Genomic DNA, 5,753 nt, shown 5'->3' with positions numbered 1-5,753 from the left:
ATATATATATATATATATATATATATATATATTTGTATTTTCTGGCCTAGATATTTTACATCAAACGATATCCCATGATAGTTTTAACCAAATCAACTTACTACAGTGAAAGTTGTTTAAGCATTTTATAAAAGTGTATTTTCCCCTGTCTGCCATATGTAAATGAAGGGTTTTATCCAGTCTTAAAGTATGGTTTAGACCTTTAAAATAAACAATTATTTACGACTGCTTAAAAAATCTCCTGTCACTTTAGAAAATGTCTGCATTCCTATGAATTTCCACTAGATGGCGGCAGAGGACACTGGTCCAACTCCAATGCAGGGTTCAGTTGACTGGTGCACCCTCAGCCCATAGCTTTTCAGACTCAGGGATGCTGTTTGGGTTACCCCTTCCACACTCAGAGAGCTTTCTTTAACGTTTTAATGGGATTTCACCAAATCCTACTGAACTATTGCCATTGTAGCCCTGCCTGTCTGCTTTAGCTCTATACGGTCTTGGGGGTTCCCAAACGTTTCTCCCTCGTAAATTGGAGTTTGGAGGAGTTGGAGTGAATCTGGCAGTTCCCCTGCTTTGCCAAATGGTAGTCCCATCCCAAGAACGGGGTCTGCAGGATCATTCCATTGTCTTCGCCATCCATCCCCAACACCCATCCCAGCCAGACATGAATCCGACCCCACAGCCCGGCCACAGGTAGGTTTCTACCTGGATCCTCTTCATGAGCGGTTTCTCCTCTTAATATGAATTTGGTTTCATTTCAGCCCACATCTGCTCCCCATCATGGGCTGCAGAGCTTTCCATGCCAGGAGCTGGGTAGATGGACCCTGTTACCCAGGCATTCAAAGCCTTGTCTACATTTCCTTCCTTATCCCTGTCATCTCATAGTTCATTGGCCAAATGAAATGTAGGGACTGAAAGTCTAGTTTACTGTCACCACCACTCTGCAATGCCCACCGGGGTCTTCTTATATTCAACTAAACATTGATTCACGGGCCGGGTGCGGCGGCTCACGCCTGTAATTCCAGAACTGTGGGAGGCTGAGGTGGGTGGATTACTTGAGGGCGGGAGTTTGAAACCAGCCTGGCCAACATGGGAAACCTCATCTCTACTAAAAAAAAAAAAATACAAAAATTAGCCAGGTGTGATGGCATGCACTTGTAGTCCCAGCTACTCGGGAGGGTGAGGCAGGAGAATAGCTTGAACTCAGGAGGTGGAAGTTGCAGTTAGCCAAGATCTTGCCACTGCACTCCAGCCTGGGTGACGCAGCGAGACTCCATCTCAAAAACAAAAACAGACAAAAAACATTGATTCAACTGGCCTGTTCAGAAGGACTCACGGCAGGAATCACACACACCAGCAAGGCAGAATCAGGCATTCCAACAGCAGGAAACTTTGTAGCAGTTAACTCAGCAGAGGGCTCAGGTACAAGAAGACAAGATCTGCATTGAGCAGGTGCATGAGCTGCGCCAACTTAAAAGCTTCATGCCCTCTAGCAAACGGTATCTTCAGTAACAATGCAATTGGAATTGCATTAAACCTATATATCATTTTCAGACTGATTGTCATCTCTACTGTGTTGAGTCTTATAGTCCATGAACATGGCATGTCTTTTCATTTATTCAAGTCTTGGTTTCTTTCATAAGCATTTTGTATGTGTGTGTACTATATCATCCTTTTTTTTTAGATGGAATTTTGCTCTTGTCGCCCAGGCTGGAGTGCAGTGGCACGCTCTTGGCTCACTGCAACCTCTGCCTCCCCGGTTCAAGCGGTTCTCCTGCCTCAGCCTCCGAAGTAGCTGGGATTACAGGTGCCTGCCACCACGCCCAGCTAAAGTTTTGTATTTTCAGTAGAAACAGGGTTTCACCATGTAGGCCAGGCTAGTCTTGAACTCCTGACCTCAGGTGAGCTGCCCAACCTCGGCCTCCCAAAGTGCTGGGATTACAGGCGTGAGCCACTGTGCCTGGTCCACACTTTCAATTGTTGTTTTTGAATGTACTCCTTCTACTTATACAAAAAGGTTAACTGGAAAGCAGCCTGAGGCAAGTCCTTTAAGAAGTATCCAGAAGGCATTATTATGATCACAGGAGGTGACAGCTCCATGCGTGTTATTGTCCCTGAAGACCTAGTGGGCTGAGATGTTGAGGTGGAAGACAACGATATTGATGATCCTGACCCTGTGTAGACCTGGGCTTATGTGTGTGTTATTGTTTTAGTTTTTAACAAAAAAGTTTAAAAAGTAAAAAAAAAAAAAAAAAAAAAAAAATTAAAACAGAAAAAATTCATGGAATAAAGATAGAAAGAAAACTTTTTTTTGCAGCTGTACGACGTGTTAAGCTGTGTTACTACAAGAGCACAAAAGTCAAACGTTAAGAAAGTTTATAAAGTTACAGTAAGCTAAAATTAATTTATTATGGAACAAATAAAAACATTAAAAAAATAAATTTAGTGTGGCCTAAGTGTACAGTGCTTATAAAGTTGAGAGTAGTGTACAGTAATATCTTAGGCCTTCACGTTCACTCATCACTCATTCACTCACTCATCTGGAGTAACTTTCAGTCCTGCAAGCTCCATCATGGTAAGTGTCCTGCACAGATGTGCCTTTTGAAAAATATTTTGTATTATATTTTTACTATATCTTTTCTATGTTTAGATACACAAATACTTAATTTTTTGTTTTGTTTTGTTTTGTTTTGTTTTTTAGATGGAGTGTCTCTCTGTTGCCCAGGCTGGAGTGCAGTGGCACAGATCTCAGCTCACTGCAATCTCTGCCTCCTGGCTTCAGGAGATTTTCCTGCCTCAGCCTCCTGAGTAGCTGGGATTACAGGCGCCCACCACCATGCCCAGCTAATTTTTGTATTTTTAGTAGAGACAGGGTTTCACCATGTTGGTCAGGCTGGTCTTCAACTCCTGACCTCAAGCAATCCACCTGCCTCGTCCTCCCAAAGTGGGATTAGAGGCATGAGCCACTGCACCTGGCCAATACTTACTATGGTGTAACAGTTGGCCACAGTGTTCAGTACAGTAACATGCTGTACAATTAATTTAGGGGCCTAGGAGTAATAGATGATACCATATAGTATAGGTAGGTAGAGGCCAGGTCATTTAGGTTTGTGTAAGTGCACTATGAGGTTTGCACAATGATGAAATCACCTAATGACTCTTTCCTCAGAACGTATACCCGTCTTTAAGTGGCACACGATTGTGTTCCATTGTGTGGATACAATCTATTTACTCGTTCTATTGTTGATGGATGTTTGTTTCCAGCTTTTGGCTATTATGAATAAAACTTTATCATACATGTGTTTTGGTGAACACAGCACTCATGTTGGATCCATACTGAGAATGGAGTTGCTAGATCATAGAGTGAGTATGTTCAGCTTTAGCAGACGCCGTGTATTCTCCATCATAGTGGAGTTGAGCATGTTGGTTTGTAGTGGTGTTGTGACAGGGAGCAGGACTCAACCCCACAGGTGGAGCTTGGACACTGGACCAAATTGAGGACTAACTAAAACAGGGACTGAGCAGAAGCAGCTTTCCATAAGACACCCCCAGTGGTGTGCTCTGTCACTTTACCATTGCCATGGCACCACTCAGAAGTCATCAGGTCATTGCCATCCCTTTCCATGGCAATGACCTGGTGGCCCACAAGTTACCACGCTTTTTCTAAAAATCTCTGCATAATCTGTCCCTTAATTTGCATATAATTAAAAGTGTGTATAAGCATGACTGCAGCACTGCCTCTGAGCTGCTCCTCTGGGCACACTGCCTGTGGGTGGCCCTGCTCTGCAAGGAGCGGCCCCTCTGCTGCTGTTATTCATGCTTCAAGAAAAGTTGCTAACACCATCGGCACGCCCTTGAATTCTCTTCTGGGCAAAGCCAAGAACCTTCCTGGGTTAAGCCCCAATTTTGGGGTCCACGTGCCCTGCAACAGTATCTCTGTCCTGGTTTTAATTTGCAAATGGACTAATGATGCTAAACACCTTTTCTTCTGCTTATTGGCCTGTGGCTATCCTCTTTGGTGAAGGTCAGGGCAAGCCTCTGTGCCTCCACTCCTCTAAAAAAATTGGGCCTGGCTAACACCTGTAATCCCAGCACTTTGGGAGGCTGAGGCGGGCGGATCACGAGGTCAGGAGATTGAGACCATCCTGGCTAACACGGTGAAACCCCGTCTCTACTAAAAATACAAAAAAATTAGCCGGATGTGGCGGCACGAGCCTGTAGTCCCAGCTACTCGGGAGGCTGAGGCAAGAGAATCGCTTGAACCCAGGAGACAGAGGTTGCAGTGAGCCGAGATGGTGCTACTACACTCTAGCCTGGGTGACAGAGTGAGACTCTGTCTAAAAAAAAAAAAAAAAAAGAAAAGAAAAAAAGAAAATTGGTTGTCAGTCTTTTTCTTATCAATTTCTAGGACTCTTTGATACATGTTTTGCAGTATGTTCTCCTGGCCTGTCACTTACCTTTTCACCTTCTTTATGGTGTTTTTTGAGGTACACACATTTTACTAATTAATGTACAATTGAAAGTTATTCTATAAATTATTAATCTTTCCTGGTTACTGGCATCTGCATCCTGTTTAAGGAAACTTTGCCTATGCTTACACATTAACATGACCTGTTATATTTTCTTTAATAGTGTTCTTGGTTTGCCTTTCACATTGAGGTCGATGATGCTTCTCAAATTAAATTTTGTGTTTGGTGTTAGGTAGGGGTAAAGGTTGTGAAAGAAAAATAGAAACTTGGGACCCCAATTCACTATGCCATTCCATTCTGTGAGAGTACACAGAAAAAAAAATTCACTATGCAAAAAGGAGAAAAAATTAAGCTGAAAACTGAATCAGTCAAGAACCTAACTTTCCTTTCGTTCCTAAGCAGAGAGCTGTGGATACAAGGTTGAAGATCTCCACAGGTAGTTACGCTATGTTCACCTTATCTTATGTAAAAGTGCTGATTTACTGAGCAGGAGACTAATACCATGATTCACTTCACTATGTGCTCTTTTTCTTTTGCAACATGTGGATTTAGTAATGTAACCATTCCCTCCCTCTTTTCCCTCCAGCCTGCTTTTTCCCTTTGAATACTGAAGCCTTTAAAGTCATCTTTGGAGAAATGCACAGACCTTTCTCAGGTCCTTGGAAAAGTAAACTTCTAAATTGATGGAGACCTGTCTCAGATACTATCCGGTTTATAAGATTCACTTTTTTATATGAGTATCTAATTGACCCACACTCATTTAGTGAAAAGACCACCCATCCCCCCATTGAATTGTATTGCAGGTTCAAACCAGTGCAATAGGCAAGAAAAAGAAATAAAAGGCATCCAGACTGGAAAGGAAGAAGAGAATGGTCTTTATTCACAGTTGACATGATTGTCTACATGGAAAATCCTATAGAATGTATAAAAAGCTATTCTAATAAGTGAGTTTAGCAAATTTTCAGGATACAAGATCAATAGACAAAAATCAATTATGTTTCTATATATTGACAAAAAACTAAAAATTTGGCCGGGCGCGGTGGCTCAAGCCTGTAATCCCAGCACTTTGGGAGGCCGAGACGGGCGGATCACGAGGTCAGGAGATCGAGACCATCCTGGCGAACACGGTGAAACCTAAAGTGTTAGGTGAAACCTAAACTAAAAAATACAAAAAAACTAGCCGGGCGAGGTGGCAGGCGCCTGTAGTCCCAGCTACTCGGGAGGCTGAGGCAGGAGAATGGCGTGAACCCGGGAGGCGGAGCTTGCAGTGAGCTGAGATCCGGCCAC

This window comes from Rhinopithecus bieti, unplaced genomic scaffold (genome assembly GCF_001698545.2).
Source record: "Rhinopithecus bieti isolate Rb0 unplaced genomic scaffold, ASM169854v2 scaffold_30337, whole genome shotgun sequence".
In the NCBI taxonomy this organism is placed as follows: Eukaryota; Metazoa; Chordata; class Mammalia; order Primates; family Cercopithecidae; genus Rhinopithecus; species Rhinopithecus bieti.
The sequence above is the reverse complement of the archived record's forward strand: the minus strand, read 5'-3'. Positions refer to the sequence as shown.